Raw genomic sequence first — 17,705 nt, 5'->3', positions numbered from 1 at the left:
TAACGGAAGATTATCATGAAGATGCTTCCCTTTGCTTTGCTGCACTTTCCCCATAAAACAATAATCCTAACTTCTCCCAGAAAAGCCTGTGCATTCCAAAAGCCAGTCTCTTCTTTCAGCTCTGCCAGGTGGTTGAAGGAAAGATAATAAAGATTGGCCTTCTATTTCTCCCTCCTCCAGCTGCAACATTGCTTTTGATAAAAAAGCATTGATAAAAAGACCTTTGTAAGGTCTATGTGATAGAGTGTCAGAAGGCAGTGAGGATGCAGGAATCTGCTTTGCACGTTTAGATTTGTCAGTGCTTTGACCGTGTGTGGTACAGAGGAGTAAATATGTCTGTGTTCAGGAAAGCTGAAGATGAGTTGGACCACGATGCAGAGACTGAAAAATGCAGTTTGGAACTGGGAGTTGTTAAAACCAGTGTATTAAATAGTCATAATTCCTAGTGAAAAAAATGTCTTTCAATAAAAGCCCTCTTTTCATTAAAAAAAAAAAAAAAAGCATAGAAAAAAAAAAGCTGTCTTATGGAAGAAATGAACATTTCAAAAAGCGAAATATATAAACAAGATAATTTTTATTTACAACAGCACTGCAGCATTATCAGTGGAGATAATGAATCCAAGCTTTGTGGCTTCGGGTTCTACACTCTATCCCTGTCTCACCTGTCCCCTGTTCTCTCCCTCGCACACACCATCCCCTCCTTTCCCTGCTGCAATGCACGGTCCATCTCCTCTCCACCCCAGGTGCTGCTCCAGCCAAGAGGACCATGCTTCCTGACTGCCCAGCTTTCACCTCAGGAAAGACAAGGGACTGAAATACAACTACCTGTGGCCTGTTCTTTGTTCCTCTCATCACTCATCAATGGTCCTAAATCTTGTAGGTACCTAATTCCTTGGAGAGCTCTGTCTGGTACAGCTCGATGAGTTCAGCTAGCACTAGGGAAAGGCAGGCAGCAGATGGAAAATCAGCACGATCCTATCAGCCCAGGTTCCTGTGCAATCCAGGTTAAAATCTAAGAGGGAAAGGGGGAGAAGGCACGAGGCCAATAATTTTGAAGGCATTAAATGGAGAAATATGATGAGAGAAGCTACATTCCACAGCTGTCAGGACCCTAGGAATTTGTTTTGAATATTTTTAGAACAGACAGACATTGTAATAAAAATAAATGCCCATTTCCAGACATAGATGATCTAGCTTTGAGGAATGATGGTGGGGCATTCAATACATATTTGTGTTCTGCAGTTAGCGAGGCGCAGGAAGCTGGATTCATATCATGAGAAACAACTTTCCAACCCACCTGTAATGAAAAATGGTGTTTAATATCACCTCCTAAGGTTATGCATTTCAAGAAAGTCAGTAGGCCCAGATAACTCCCCGGGGAGCTGGCTGGCTGCAGGACTAGTGCTTTGGCAGCTTCCTAAGCCAAGCAAGCCATTCCCCCGACATGTGCAACTGATTTCAGGGTTCAGAAATAGATTCCTGCCCTTCTGCCTTTTTCTACCTGGGCCTGAACCCTGGAAAACCAGTCTGATTGCTGCTTCTTCCCCAGGGGACTATGAGGATGGCTAGTGCAGATCACAGCATAGAAAATATAGAAAATATCACAGCAAAGCATTATTATGCATTTGCCCTAGTCTTACACACTTCCCTAGATAACTGCTCCTGGCCACAGTTGCAGAGAGGATACTGGGACAGGGACAACCTTAGACTGGTCCCAGAATGGCCAGGCTTAGGTTTTTAAATGAAACTTGGATTTCTGGATCTCTTTCCTTGCAAAGGAAGAGTGGAATAACTGGCATAACTATGTATTAATTCATCTGACATTAATTCAGGAAAACTTAAGAAAGAGACAGCACAGGGTCCAACAGATAAGAAATTCACGTATGAGACTACCACTGGTGCCCACCAGCATAAAGAAGGGGAGAAAATATTTTCAGATGAGACCATATTGTGTTTCAATTGAATGAGTCTGGTTGATACAGGTGAATGCACAGATTAATCTGCACAGACAGGTGCCTTTCTGGAAGACAGAGGTAAGAAAAACACAAGTTATGGAGTCCGATGCAGAGATCACTGGGTGAAATGATAAAATCTGTGTTTTACAGTGAGTTGGATGAAATGATCTACAGCTGCTTTCTCACCCTAAAATCTGGAATTAAAGTAATTAGATTTCTGGGTGTCTTTCATCAGGTATTATATAATTATATAATAATCAGACATCCACTTCAACTTGTCTCTGTTTACTGCTGTGGGGTTTTTTTTAACATGATTAATTCAAGGCATGTTTTTTCTTTTTCCTGTAATTCTCCACTGAAATAAATATTGAAAGCTGTCATTGAAAGCCTTCTCCAATGTCTATTTGTGTTGAAAATACTTCTCCTCAGGATGTTGAGGGATGTGTGTATTTAACCCCATCTGAAAGTCAAATGAGTCCTTGACTGTTCTGCTGGTCTAATTTGATTCACTTTGTTTATTAAATAAGAGCCAGATGGCAAACAGCCTTAGGGCCACTTAGTGATGTAAAAACATATATATATTTTATTCACCACCACCAGTCTCCACAGTGCTGCAAAAAACTGTGGATCGACTTTCATTCAAAAATGGTAACTCTGTAGCATTACAGATCACATCACAACCACTGCACTGAAAGGTTTCCCTTCTAATGATGATCATAAGTGCTATTATTAGGATTTTATTAGGATTCACAGCTACTTCATCAGACTTAATTCTGCCTGGTGTGTTTTTTACAAGCTCAGACATTGACAACTCCCTCAACGTGACAGCTTCATCTTTGCATTAGTCTCATAACAACCAAGATACTGGGTATTTTGAACATGTCTCACGCACTCCCAGAGAAATCTTCTGCTCATGCTGTGGGCCACAGGCTTCTGCTCCATTCCTTCACCCTAGAAGCCTGCCTTTCACACCAAAAAAACAAAAAAAAGGGGTGGGTGTGTGTGCACTCAACACTACTTTACCTTCCCGAGATGGAGGTGTTCAAAGGTTGAACCTTCTCAATCTGAGCAGGCCTGCATCCAGGTCTCCCATTTCTCGGCTGTGTGCCCTAGAAACACATCTCTCTTGTCAGAAGTGGCACCTCCTTCTCCACCCATTTCCCCCAGAGAAATGAGTAATGGACTTGTCTTCTCCAAGGCTCGAGTTAGATGTCTAAGCCAAGGGCTTGGGGATTTTCCTTCTACATGCTTTATGCTTGACATGGTAGTGGCTGAAATTGAGTGTGGCTTTTCAAAGTGGTGTAAAAGCCACCAAGTAACATCCACGCTATCAAATCAACCACCACCACCAGTATGCAAATGTCTATATGCTCCCTAGCCCAATTTTGGAGCAGGTCAGCCAGTGCTCTCCCAAACCGCTCCTTAGCACAGGTCAAACAACAGTCCCCATGTCTGGTATGGCTTAGGCCATGTCATTTTGGCAAGTAAGGAGGTGCAAAGCAGGATCTACGGTGACCAACTTGCAGTTAGAAGTCAGCCACCTTGTTCTGGAGTTTGCCAGCATTATGTCCAGGTTGCCCTATGCTGGTTAATCTCCAAGCCAAAGAACATCTATGTGTATTCAGAGTATAATACAGGCATGCCTTTTATAAACTTATGTCAAAAATGTAGGTTGTCCAAATCCAATATAATCCCAGTGGTGCCAAGGTCCCACAAGCCCTTGAATTATGGGTGCTAAAGTGCTCAGCAAACATTGTATGATACGCAGACTTAGCACAGCCTCACCTTTTAAGTGCAAATGTCCATAATCTCTCAAAGAGCAGCATTAGCAGAAACTGTAGCAATGCCAGTTTTATAGTCCACTGCTAAACTGTTCAATAAAAATGCAGAAAACCTGTGTTCAAATCCCCCTGCACTTATATGAGGCAGAGGTTGGGGTCCCCATCTCCCACAGGGTGGTCCTGTTTCTCTTAAGAGCCTTTTCTCATTATCTGCTATCAAACCTGTTCCTCCTAGGTGTAACAACTAAGCACTGATTAAGGCAGGGACTGTATCCCGGGTCACCACATGAACATTTTAGTTGCTGGAATATAAAAGCAATCACAATTTTTCTCTCTCCAGCCTATTTTGTGGTCACCCCTCCTAGGTGCCTAATTTAATAGGTGAAAGATTGCCTCTATGGGTGCGAGAGGGAGGGTTCTGTGTGGTTTAGTTGTTATTTTTCCAGCTGTCTAAGTTTGACTAATAAAAGATATTGGGCAAATCTGGTGTTGGGACTCAAACTGAAGCAGGTGCAGAAGAGGGTTATTTGGACACTAAGAGTGAACAGTCCAGCTGGTCTGAGGAGACTGAAATGCTTTGATACTTTCAGGGCAGCTAAGCCAAGACCGAAAATTCATAACACTGACGATAAGAAATATCAAGGGAAATAAGAAAAGTCTGGAAAGCAGAAGAGTGCTCCTGAAGTGGAAAGAAGAGAGGTGCATAACCCACTTTGTGGCTTAATTTTCCCATCCATGAAAGGGGACTCTTCCTTAAAGCCCAGTTTTGCCCACTGGAGCTAGCAGAAATATCACCTCCATCAGCCCTGGGCAGTAAAGACTATCACCTAGTTTTCTTTTCCCACAGTTTTCACTTCTTGTATATGAAGATTTTGTTCAGGTAAAAACTGCATCAGTTTATTCAGCTTTAGTCACAGCAGCTGAGCTTTGAGAAGACAGCAAGGGTCTAGAAATCTAAAAAAAAAAAAAAAAAAGAAAAAGAAAAAAAAAGAAAAATTAAGGTCATTCCTCACTTGCAGGTCAAATTTGCAGTGCAGAGAAGTGTCACAGTTATGCAGTGCCCTGAGTGTACTTCTGAACAGAAAGTCCTAGGTGGGAATAAGTCTCCGCCTGGTGGGACACAAAATGTTTCAAGTTTAAAGGCTGTGGTCACAGACCCCCTCCCCACAGATCAGAGAGCTGTGTCTATCTGCTTTCACTGGCTTAGAATACCACCATTGAAAGTGAAGCTGCTTTGCCTTGTATTTTTCTTTTCATAGTCCAGGAAATACATTTATTCTTTGTAATAAAATGTTTAGAAACAGGCAAAAACCTGTTAATTTCAATGACCTTTTCCAACTTTCCAGTAGGAAAATTCAGACCAAAAAGCCTCAGTTGCAATTACTCTTTTCATTTGCTCTGTTTCTTTGTTTTTTTAATTAAAAGCATCAATTTTGGTGGTGTTTCCAAGAAGACTTTGTTACAAGGTTTGTTCCCTGAAATGAATGAATAAAGGAATCGTAATCAGATTGTTGGAACTCAAAGACTGCCAAAATGTCCCACATCTGGCACAATTAGGCTTTTATTTGTTAACCGCTTGTAATTTCCTTAAAACCCAGATAGACACCACGGGGCAGACTAATGCCAGCCAAAACCAGCAAAATCAAATGGTGTTTAGTGAAATGCTGTTCTAGGCCAGCAAATTTCAAGATTTTGATGAGAACTGTGGGGGGAAAAGCATTGAGAAACCATTGTCCACCTCCATTGCTATGTGGAATGATTCTTATTGCGATTCACTCTGGTCACGTCAACGCACAGAAATGCAAACCAGAATGCAGAGTCATTTAAATATCCTTGCATCCTTCTCTCTTGGGTTTCATCTTCACCTCTTCAAAGCTTCAGTGGAAGTCTAACTGCCACCTCACAAGCTGCCTTTTAAGGAACCTTCCTGTGAATACATCCCTTTCACAGAACCATAGAATCAGAGAATGGTTTGGGTTGAAAGGACCTTTAAAGGTCACCTAGTCCAACCCACCTGCAGCAGGCAGGGACATCTTCAGCTAGATCAGGCTGCTCAGAGCCCCGTCCAGCCTGGCCTCGGATGGTTCCAGTGCTTTGCCATCTGTTCTTGCTGTTCCATCAACACGTAAAGAGAATCCAACCGATCATTCATTGGACAATTGGCCATTTCAAGCACACTAGTTATAATTCCCCTCTTCAGCCACATTTTTCCCTAAAACAAATGGATGCTGGGCAGCACTGTTATAAAACCTGTACCTCTTGTGGTTCTAATGTTGCTGACGGTGTTGGAGCTGCATCTGCTTGCATGGGCAGAATTTACCCACATGGCTGTCAAGGAAGTGATGCCATTTTGCCCTCCTGAGGTTGTAGCACATGGCCATAAATGGATGCAAATTCTTCTGGATCCTGCAGAATGCAAAAACTGGGGAATGCATTAAGCTGTTTCAGAAATTAATCAAAGTGGGGAGAAAAGACACACACCCAATCCACAGTCCCAAGTGGCAATTCTTAATTATCTTCTGTTTGGATTTGCAAAAGTGGAAATAAAAGCGCTCAGGAATATTGCAAAGGACAAAACCATACAGTTTGAGAAGCGCTGCCAGGAATTCCTTCCTTCAGAAGCCAGTTGTGAATGTAAACCACTGGCAGAAAGCTCATTTCTAGCAATAACAGCTATGTCATGTTTCCTGGAACATAGGCAGTGTGGAGTATCATAGGAAAAGGAAAATAAACACCGGTTCACTTTCTGAATCACCAGTCATAAATTCTCACTGAGGAAAGAAAACCCAAAACACACACACACACATGCACACACACCCCTCAAAGAAAGTTAATAGAGTACCAGGAGAGTTTTCTGACCCCCTCAACTGATGCGTCAAGTGGAGCTAATATCCCCCTTTTCTAAGCTGGGGTAAACCTATAGCACTGAGCGATGCAAATAAAACAAAGACAAACCACATCCTCCTACAGTTTCTGAAGTGGGACATGTTGTAAAGGCAGTCATTCAAACTGTTTTCTCTGGGTTTTAAACTCAGATCTTGCCACTTTAAAGGGTCCTTTTTCCTTTTCTCTCTCTCTCTTTTTTTTTTTTTTTTTTAAGTTGCTTGCCTTGGAAGAGAGATGAAATCCCATGACGGTGCCTCCCCTGGTGGCCGAAGTTTCATTTAATGTCTTTAAAACGTATTAGGGATTGATCCTGGGCCGGTGAAAATAAACATAGCACAGCAGAAACTATGCTGGCTCATGCGATCTCTGTTAGAGATCACAGCCTCCAAATGCAGAAGGATCAGATCCCACCTCCTGCTGCCGGTGGTGCTGGGGGTACCCCAAGGTGGGTGGCCTCTAAGCCATGCAGGTAGCTGGTACCAAGAGAATTGGGGTTTAGACTTCAATCTCCTGCTCTGCGTTAGTAATAGTGCTGGGTGGGTGTGCCATTAAGTTATTTCAGGTGTGTAAGACCCCCATGGAGATTGCTGTCCTGGTGAGCACAAGCAGGACTGCCAAGCTGGAAACCTTGCTGGACCAAAGGGGAGCAGCACAAGGATCAGTCTAGCTCTCCAGTTTGGCTGTGGTTTCATTATGCCCAAGTCAGAGCAAGCCAGGCAGTGTAAACCTGTACAATCATATGATGAATTAGACTTCCAAAACTCTTACCTGGCTTACAATATTAAAGAGAAAATTCTCCAATTGAGGAATTCCTCAAAGAAAGTTCTACCTGGAGGGATTACAGGGAATATTACCACAACCTGAAGCTTGGCGTCTTTATCCAGTACTTGCATAACTGAGTCCCGAGAGCGCTGCAGCTGACAAGATGTGGCGGTTCGGAGCCCGTAGCTGCCAAGATGCGGTGATGCGGGGAGGCTCCACACCGCTCTTGACATCCGACACCTTCTGAAGCCATTCCAGCAGGCTAAGGGAGTCACAGAGCTGATCCGTATCTCCTCCTTCAGGCAGCCCCGTGGGATGGCTCTCTGGAGAGATGGCGAAAGATCACTATCTGCAAGTTTCAGAAGGACAAATTGTTCGCCTCGGTATGAGCAACAATAGAGGCTTTGAGGACATCGGTGACCAACTGCACCGAGGCATTCCTTACCGCACACTTACCTTCATTATATCCCTGCTAATCACCCCTCTGCCTTTCAGCGGTGAAATGTTATCGCCCTTCAGCAAGGCATCAAACCAGAGCTGCAGAGGGATTGCTAACACCGACCTGCCCTTCTCCTCAACATGAAAGGAGAAGAGAGAAAGCCTGTCCGGGGCTGTGCTCGCTGCTGGGAAAGGACGGCGGGCAGGGAATCCGGCTCCGTGAAGCCAGGCTGTGCAGACAGCTCAGGCTAGACAAAACCCCTTCTAGAGCAGGCACAGGGCAAGTCAGATGGGTTGCCTCTCTTTGTCTCCTGCCAGTCAGTGTTTCTCAAGGCCTTTTAGTTTTGTTTTTTGTTCTCTTGTCTTTGCTATTTATTCCGTTTGTTGTAGCTTTGCAAAAGCACAGCCACTTTCTTGCTCTGCAGTTTCATCAATGTGGCCTTGGCGAAATGTTCCACCAAATCTGACTCCTAATGGGAAACTGGACTTTTGGATTCTGGTTTTGTGACTTGTGAAATGCACCTAGTTCCTGAAAGGGGAGGGAATTAAAAATATGTATTTTAACCTAACCATAGGAGACATACATAATGGAAATATTTTGGTAAAGATGTACAGCTGTAGTGTCTCATGGGCTTTATTTTTCCTTATGCTTCTGTTTTCATTAGACAAATTATTGCAAATTATTGCAAAGCAGGGCTCTCAGAAATAGTATCACTGTGAGAACGGTTGGGGAAGAGAGCTCAACTCGATTTAAGAAGCAGCTAAATAAATTCTGGAGCAAGGTGGTTTGATGTGCACTATGCTTGTGTGACTTTTCAGCCCTGAGCTCTTGGGTTTTGTTCACTGTTATGTAAACTGACTACATCCGAGTATCATACATACATGCTACCACACATGAAGTTCCATCTGCACAAGCCTGTGATTCTTCCGTGTTAACCTTTGTTCTGGACCTTGATGATACAACAAGTCACAACACCCACAATATTGTCCCCTATTCCTGCTCTGAGTGGTAGGTTGGACTAGAGATCTCCTGAGGTCACTTCCAGACAGTACATCCATAGTCCTGTAGCTGTGCTAACTGCATTTATCAGCTGCAAAGGAAGCCTGGAATGACTTATTAAGATGGAGACATTGACAGCAGCAGAGATAAATCCCTGTTCCATATGTTCCGGAATTTAAAATTACTGATTTATTGTTTGATCACGCAATATTTTAAAAAATCAACCATTTTGTGACTGCTGTCAAGGCAAAATTGATTTAAAATATCCCCACCCATTTTCACTTTTTGTTCTCCTCCTCAGTTTACTGACCCATGCTCCTCTTCTCTGCTAGCTATATTCTAAACCAGATCAACAACTGAGGCAAGCAAACAAACAGTTTAAAAAACCCCAAAACAAAAAAACAAACAATGAAAACCACTGCAATATGCTTCATTTTTTTGACATAAGCACAAGTGAAGCTGATATATTTTTAAAAATATCACTGGTGGGATGAATTACCATCTGCAGATTCCTTTCCCTATCAACTATGAAGGGAGGTTTTAGGGGCTGAAGCTAGGAAGATGAATCCTATAATAAGTATTTTCAATAAATTAACATACTTTGGTGGCTGAATCATGCCCAGGCTTTATGAAGACAAAGATCCAGAACTCATCTAATATTCTCGTTTGATTTTCCATGTCAGTTGGAGGTGAAACACTGCACCCCAGATAGCAGTGAGCTAACTGTGTTGGCCCTGCACCATAGAAGAACATCAAGAAAAGCTTAATTTAAAATTAAGCTTAGAAATTAGTGTGAGATAATGACCACTTCGCACTTGCTGCTTGCACGAAGCCATCCTGATTTGGGCAGTAAGACACTGTAGTAGTACAGACACAGCTTATCTTAGCCCCATTGGCCTTAGTGGCAGAGAGCAGTCCTGTTAATATTTAATGGGTATAGGTGCAACCAATGCTACCCTCCCCTGGCCTGCATCCCTATTATGAACTGGTATGAATTAAAAGTTCACCCTCCAACTGGTATCTCTAGCAGATGTTCAATTTATTTTATTTCACTTTTTTCATGGTAAATCCCAAGGCGTTGAATTCCCCCCTTGCTGGATTGTCTGCAAGGGAACAGTCTAACATTTGAAGGCAATGAGACTATACATTAAGGAATGGGGTGTAAGCGAAACATGGTCAGCTCATGATTCACCCAGACAGACTCACCCTCCTCAGTTCTCACACTTCAGTGTTACAGAACAAGAGTCCCACTGTTTAGCATCCCCCCTAATTCTTTGGCTTCTCACTATTTATACTTTGCAGGATTTATTCCAAGGGTGGAGGTGGTGGTGTTGGGAGATGAAATTGCTCTGTTTTTCATGAACAGAAGCTTTCAATGGGTAATTTACTACTGTATAATTAAGCTTCAGATTTTGTTTTTACTTGGAAATGTTTTAAAAAGGAAGCCAACTATCTGGTCAGATTTGTGATGCACAGTTGATGAGAAACAGAAACCCAAAACACTGATCAGAAATCCAGAAATGGTTCAATAGAAAGAGGTCTCAGATCCTCTGGAAGAAGGTGAGCAGAGGACAGTATTCCCAGTAAGCTTCCAGTATTGCCCCAGTGGTTGTACACAGCTGTTAAGACACAGCTCATGATTTGAACAAGGCTGCCTGCCATAGGCAGCGAGTCTGTGAGTCCCTTCCCGCTGATGCAGAAGTGAAATGTAAGAGGGTGTGATTCATGATACGGTTATCTACAACGTGTCTGAACTAATCACCACAGGCCTCCTTTGCAATTCCTGGAGAGAGAGAAACTCCTTGAAGGAGCTCTCTCCCTGGAGGTCCTGGGAGCAATTCAGTTATCCTGTCCTGGATACCTTCTTAAGTAGGTACCACAGCTTGAAAACCTGTAAGGTCAGTTCAGATGAGGACAGCTGGTTCATCCCATCTTCTGAGATGTATTTGAACCTGGTGCAGGTACTTATCTCCTGGCGTCATTCTCTATTAAGCACAGGGAAGGACTGCACAACTACTTAGAGGAAACCTATTTAGTTTGGCTGAAGTTAGGTGAGATGTATCCTGCGCAGAAAGATGAAGCTGCTGATTCAGCAAGGTACTTTAGCTCTTGATGTTTTCCAGCTTGGAAGGAGTAACACAGCAATCCTGTAAGTGCGTTATTGTGCCCTCCTTCCCATCCCTACAGATCTCGCTACTTGTGTTTTAGGGCTACTGTAAAGCCAACGTACTGAAAGGTGTAGCTCCTCCCTGTGCCTCAATGAAATTGCCAGAGAAATCCTAACAGACCAGGCAGTTTCTGATTTTCAGATCTTCATGAAGCTGTCTCTTCCATGGTTTTGGCCCCACGCGGATGCCAGTTACACTCCTCTAATTACATTTTGATGTTTAAGTCAGGCATTGCCATGGATAACCTCTTAGTTGTCCAATGCCATCATCTTAATTGGAATTTTATCTCCCATGCAGTGTCTTTCCCAAAGCAAATATGAGTTTGAGTTTCATAATCCCTAGCTGCTAGGTGGGAAGCTGTAGTCTAGCTTATGGGGATTCCTGCTTTTAGCTTGAATGACTCTGTCTGCAGGAAGAAAAATCACCTTGAAAGCAGATTATTCCATATTCATCTCATACAGAGATATCTACAGCTCTGTGGAAATGTGGCACTTGTAAATACAGGACTTTGTGAAAGGCCAGAATAAAATCTCTAAGAAGCATAGACAAACACCCAAAACGTGAGTCCATGAGGTGCAGCACTTATAATAATAATACTAATATCAGCAAGCCCCTAAACCTTTCATTTTCAAAACACGAACCAGGAAGATTTCTGTAATTCAACGTTTCCTAGCTTTTCACTGCTGCTGACCCTCAGGGGCAGGTTGCTGGGCTATATGGGCCTCTATTCTCCTGTATTTGGGGTCTGTGGAAGCCGGTGGGTTTGGATAGCTGGGGCTGGGGCTCTTTCATAACGGGAAGTCTTCGAATACTTGTGTTCCTAAGGACTGCTTCTTGGAAGACCCCATCAGAGTCCCAGCTGAGAGCCAGGTCTAACTGGGTGAGTCACTGTAGTGGCAAAAAGCATCTGACATCTGCCACCCTGTCTAAAAAGACCAGAAAGCAAGCACAGCAAGGACACCTGGTCAAGGTCAAAGAGCACTGCAGTGCTGGAGGAACGACAGGACCCACGTCCATCAGCCCTAGGTCAGTGTCTCAGCTGCGCTCACCACCACGGGGGTGGAAAGAAGCCATCTGACCCTGACACAGTCCCGCAGCACCGTGTCTGCTCCCAAGACTTTGTTTTTCCAATTATGGTAAAGAGCCTGGTCTTCCCCTCCAGTAACTTGGGCCCTTGCTAGGTACAAAAATAGTAAAGCAGGCCAGACATCTCATCGGCAAAATGCTCGTGTTCCTCACCATGAAGCATGGGGCAGCCATTTGCTATGAGTCGTCACCGCGAGGATCCTCTTTCAGAGGGTATGTCAGCACGAGGGTTTCAAGAGGCTCTCCCAGGCCACCTCTCTTTCCTTGGTATCTGGGGCTTGTTGATCCTGGCACACCACCTGGGAACAGGCAGGAGGCCAGCCTAACAGATTGGCATGTGTGCAGGCAGGGAAGAGAGCTGAGCATCTGGCTTTAAACACCGGAGCTCAGATTTCTCTCTGAGGGTGCTGACAGGAAAATGCATGCCGGCGCTCCGCTGCTGCAAGGCTCGCTAAGGGAGTAGGATATCTCCGAGGGATTTGAGACAATTTCACTTCTGAGGTCTTTCCTTCCTGCCTCCTGTTCATCACGGAGCCACACAAAAGTCTGAAAGAGCAAGTTCATCTCTTGAGACCCCACAGACTCAGCAATGGCAGAAGTCACCTCCGCAAGCTCTAGGTGAGTTCAGATCTGTCAAACAAGGGCTATGAGCCTCGGTAAGTGTGATTCTGTGTAGCTGATCACATTAAACTGGGTCTTATTGCTGGTGGACTTTGCTCCATACCACAGCTTCACTACAGCCCTGTAAGGTCAACAGCTGGCCACTAATGAAGAACCCACTTGCAGCATCTTCCCTAGAACAGGACAAAGGAAAAGAAAAAGTATCCTAAGAAATAACCGATTAACCGAGGTGAAGTAACGCGTTTAACATACCCCTTATTTCCCTGACATCTTGGGCTGGATTTATCTTACCACCTTCAGCCACCTAATGCTAGGCACACAGTTTAAGCCAGTCCTTTTGGCTCCCTCCATGGTCTAGGGTGTCAAAAAGAGACCCCCAGAGTTTTGGTGCACCCTGCCTTAGTGCAGATGAGGCAGATCATCTCCCGGAGATGCCTGTGTCCCTCGCCTACAGAGAGCTCAGGTTCACCTTGAACCTCTTAGATGACTGACCCCAAGCAAGACGAATCCCACTCCATTATTGCAATTCCCTTTTTCCATGTACTCAAAAGTAATAACTTTCTCGCAGCTTTTGGCAGAACTCAGCTTTGTTAATCAGCCTGAGACCCTGAGATGAGAGACTTTAATGGCAACGTATTATCTAGACACGGCTGTCGCAATAATTTTGCTCCTTACTCCCGGAAAAGGCTTTCCAGAGCTGCTAAGGAATGACTGAAAGGTTATTTAATAGCAAGGGCTTGGCTTCTGTAGAGACAGCTGTTTAAATTACATCAGTGTGACCAGTCACAAATTGAACTATTTGCTGCTTGTATCACCATGGAGGAAGAGAAACGGTGCTATCTTTTTCGACTTATTAAGAACTGATGAATCCTGAAATCGTGGTGCTGAGGGAAGGGCCCTTCCCTATTGCAAAAATTGCACTGCCATTGAAACTGCTGGGTTCATTTGTCGGAGCAACCGCTCTGTGATGAGAATGGGTCTGGTGAGAACCCACGTAATAAAAGTGATTTGTACTGAGTTACAAACATTTGAGGAGGAAAGGAAAATATGCTTATTTGTCAATGGATTTTTTTTTGCATAAAATTCCAACATTAAGTGTTTGTCATTGGGAGAGAAGCTGATTGACAAAGCCAAAATATTTCGTCCCGTAAACAGAAAATTTACAAATTTTTACTTGTCAAGAAATAAAGGTAACTAAAGAATTAAATATTCTGGTGAGATTTTTCAGACAGTTGAGAGCTGACAAGGAGTTCCATAGGTCTACCCAAAACCATCACTGAAACAAAGTATTTTCCAAAGCCTTTTTCCTCCTAAATTTTAGATCAGTGCCCTCACCATAAGACCATCTTTCCCTTCAAGAATGAGCATGATAGGAAAGGCAAATACCATCAATAAAATTATTCAGAATGATGTTGGCACAGCAACAGGAGCTGTGGGCATTTCATGGGTTTCAGAAGTGAGTCTGGATGGTCACTGTGGTTTGCACACATACGTAAACTGGTGGGAGTCCACAGATTTGGCTTTTCCTCCTGCCTCTCTCAGACGTTTGTGGTGCAATTTTGGATAGGTTTTGATCCACAAGCTGTTCCTGAGTTTCTCCATCCTTTGAGGGTTGCTATACTCCATTTCTCATGCTGCTGGGAAGTTTGATCAGCTCCTGAAAGTGGGGAGAACAACTAGACTCGATAGATCAAGGCTCCATGAGGACCTGCAACCCCATTATTTGATGGGGAAAGCTGTGTATTAAACCCACATCTTATCAGCGCCTAAAGCAAGAGTCTGACCCAGGCATCCCTGCAGCTACACACGCAGGGACTCGAGGCAGGAACATGCCACGCATAGTTCAGGCACAAGACAGATTGTCCCCCGGAGAGGGCCTTCTCCCCAGCTTTCCACAAAAGCGTCACTGGTTTCCATGAGATGTGATGCCCCAGGGAGAAGGGGCGGTGGACAGAGAAAAAACCTGCTTAATATGCTAAGGCGAGGGAAATGGTATGTAAATCAGAGCTGTCATCCCTTTCCTGACCCGCACTGCAGCACATACTTCTGTCCGAAAGTATGTTTATACTGGAAAACAGATATATGTCCAGACTGCAAATATATAAGCAAAAGTGTAGGAAAGAGAGCCAACACCTCTTCACTTCAGACCCTGGTATCTGAATTATCCTAGGTTTTATACCTGTGGTATAAATACCTATATATTTAGGTACAAATACACACACACACATACAGTCAAAGATGCAAGAAGATGGCTGAGAGCACTGAGGAGATGGCTCTCCTGCTGCCAGAGCCCCTCGGGTTTCAGTGTAGGCACAGTGACCACCAAGCGTGCCAGCAGAAAAATTAACCCCCAGCACCCCATCATTGCCACTTCGAGCTGAGCTCCTTCCACGCTATCCAGGTGCCCGTACTTCATGTGTCACAGCAATTCTGACAGCTGGCTCCAGGCAAAGTCACCGCGGGGTCCCTGCTCTGCACGGGTGCACCAGTGCTATGGGGTGTGAGTTGTTACCCTGGGAGCCGCGCCAGGTCTGAGCTGGCCGTGGACATAACTGGAGTGAAAGGAGAGTGTCTGTCAGGTAGGGCCTAATGCTGCACCTGCAGGCAGTGGGTCTCAGTCCCATGTGCCTGGGGTCTGACAACAGAGTGGGGGCCCTGAACGTAGGCTCGTCACTGAACAGCACTTGGCTTGGCCGCATGGATTGGCTCCAACGACCTTCCAGTGTGTTCCTCTGGGGCGAATGCCAGGGTGTTAATGGACTGTTAGAGCTAATGCTCACCAGCACTGGGTCTTCCAGGAGACAAGGCTGCTCCTGGAAGGTTGTCACAAGGCTACTGAAGCCAGAAGGGTTTCAGCTGAGGGGTGTTTGCCACCACCTGCTTACACGGCACCTTATGCATCCTTTGCCTAGGTCAAGCTATGCAACAGGGAGAGACACCTTCCAGCCAGGCTCCTTTGAAAGCAGGGCTTCATAGGCAAGCATGCCCTCAGTAAAACGCTGCTCCTGCTTGGTGATTCCCCTGTATCTGACAATACCGGTCACCAAAAAAGATTAAACCAAAAACTGAAAAAAACTGAAGGACAAGCCTGTGTGTGAGGGAGCCCAAAGAGAGAGCCAGGCATGCAACTCCTGCTCAATATGTGAACCTCAACAGGTCTGCCTTGGTTCATTATTACATTTGCCTGCTGCAACCAGTGCGTCACCGATGCTAAGCCCTTCCTGGCTGCAGGAGTGTTTTGTGATCCTCTTTCGGGCCCATCAGGCAGGGGCAATGGCTGGGGCAGAAAGGAGAGCTCCCACTTTCCAAGGGAGGGGGACCTGCCCATTGCAAAGCTCCAGAGGCTGTGGACAGCCGCAGTCAAGGATAAAGAGCTGCAGTCTGGAGGGAGTTCCTGCAGAAGTAAACTCACACGCTGTAAAGCAGCAAGTGCTTAAGGCCAGACCCCATAAATCCACCAAATTAGATGCTGGTGACATTATAGACCCATTTTGTTAGTTTTTCCAGCTGAGCTGCAGACCACAGAAAATGATTTATACTCCAAGAGTTGGGATGGTGGGGGCAGGGAGAGCAGGATGGGGGGAAGGGGGCAAAGGGGAGTGACTCACTGTATTTAAATTTCTAATCAATTTTTTTTCTTCAGGAAGGAGGAGAAAAAGAAAAGAGCAACTTATTCTTGGTGCTGGGAAGATGAAAAATATAAATTGAGGGTAAGAGAAAGTGCTAAAAGTCTTCCTTCCAAGCTGCATCTGGAGGGGAGTGAGGCACCAGCTACCCTGCAAGGGGTAAAGCACAAGCTATGGCAAGGACAAGGCAAAGGGGAGGGGAAGATGTAGACCCAGGGTTCACCACATGCGGCACACCTGGCATTGAGGCTTGTAGGAACATTACACAGAGCCCTTTGGCCTCTGATACAGACTTAGCAGAAAACCACCTTGAGAATATGACCAAGATGCTTCTTCCTCATCTTGAAACGCCTGCACCAGTGCCTGTGTCGTTGACATGGTGAGCTAAGCTGGAGGGAAAACAAACCAACTCGGCTTTAATTTGACTAGAAATTCAAACTGTATGTGAGAGCAACTGCTGGTCTGAGAAAAACTTCAAAAATCAGCCTGAACACTCTTGCCTCTCAGCATTTACCTGGGGTTTGGCAGATAACAAAGACTTATCCAAGGTCATCCACAGCTGAGACTAAACAGAGTCATTCCTCAGGCACGTTACCGGGCATGTGGGCAGAGACGGATGTCCTGCAAAAACAAGTGAGATGATCAGTCTTTCAGGACCTGTACCACTCATTCCTGAAACAGTCACCTGCAGTGGGAGAGTGCTCCACAGCAGTAAGATCCCCTGAGCTGTGAGCCAGAAGTAGTTGGGTCTTTTACTGACCGCTGCCGAGTAGGTTATTTAAACAACTGACTAAAACCTGGCACATGTTTTCTCCATCAAATTCAAAAATTAAGGATGATCCCAAATTTCCCCTTCCAGCTAGTCTGTGATAGAACTTTTGGGTTGGTTTGTTGGTTTTTTTTTTTTCTTTTTTAGCTAAATAAACCCTTACACTTTGCAGAAAGGATCTTTTCCTGTGAACTGAAAATAAGCAAAAAAAAAAAAAAGAATGTTTAATCTTGGACCAAAACAATTTCAATCTTGTTTTTTAACTAAAATATAAAAATATCTTCTGCTGTTAAATGACTAGAAGTATATTTTCTTCACAATATTCTCTTTAAGCACAATGCAAACTTCTCATTGAGCTTTTCTGCTCCATCAACTCCTGTCAATGGATCTAGACAGAAATCCCACACTATGTTAGACATCAGTGGTACCTAAATACAGTTCATCACCCCAATGCTGATACCTTAAATAAGTCAAATACATCACACGCTAAACGATTCTCTCCCCTGGATAACTCAACCATAGAGATTTAGAGTGAGGTGAGTCACACCCTGTCCTGTACGAATTTCAGGTCCTGACCATGAGTACTGCTGACAGCAACAGTTTGAATTTACCA

The sequence above is a fragment of the Falco rusticolus genome, chromosome 4 (genome assembly GCF_015220075.1).
Source record: "Falco rusticolus isolate bFalRus1 chromosome 4, bFalRus1.pri, whole genome shotgun sequence".
Lineage (NCBI taxonomy): Eukaryota > Metazoa > Chordata > Aves > Falconiformes > Falconidae > Falco > Falco rusticolus.
This window is presented reverse-complemented; position numbering follows the sequence as displayed.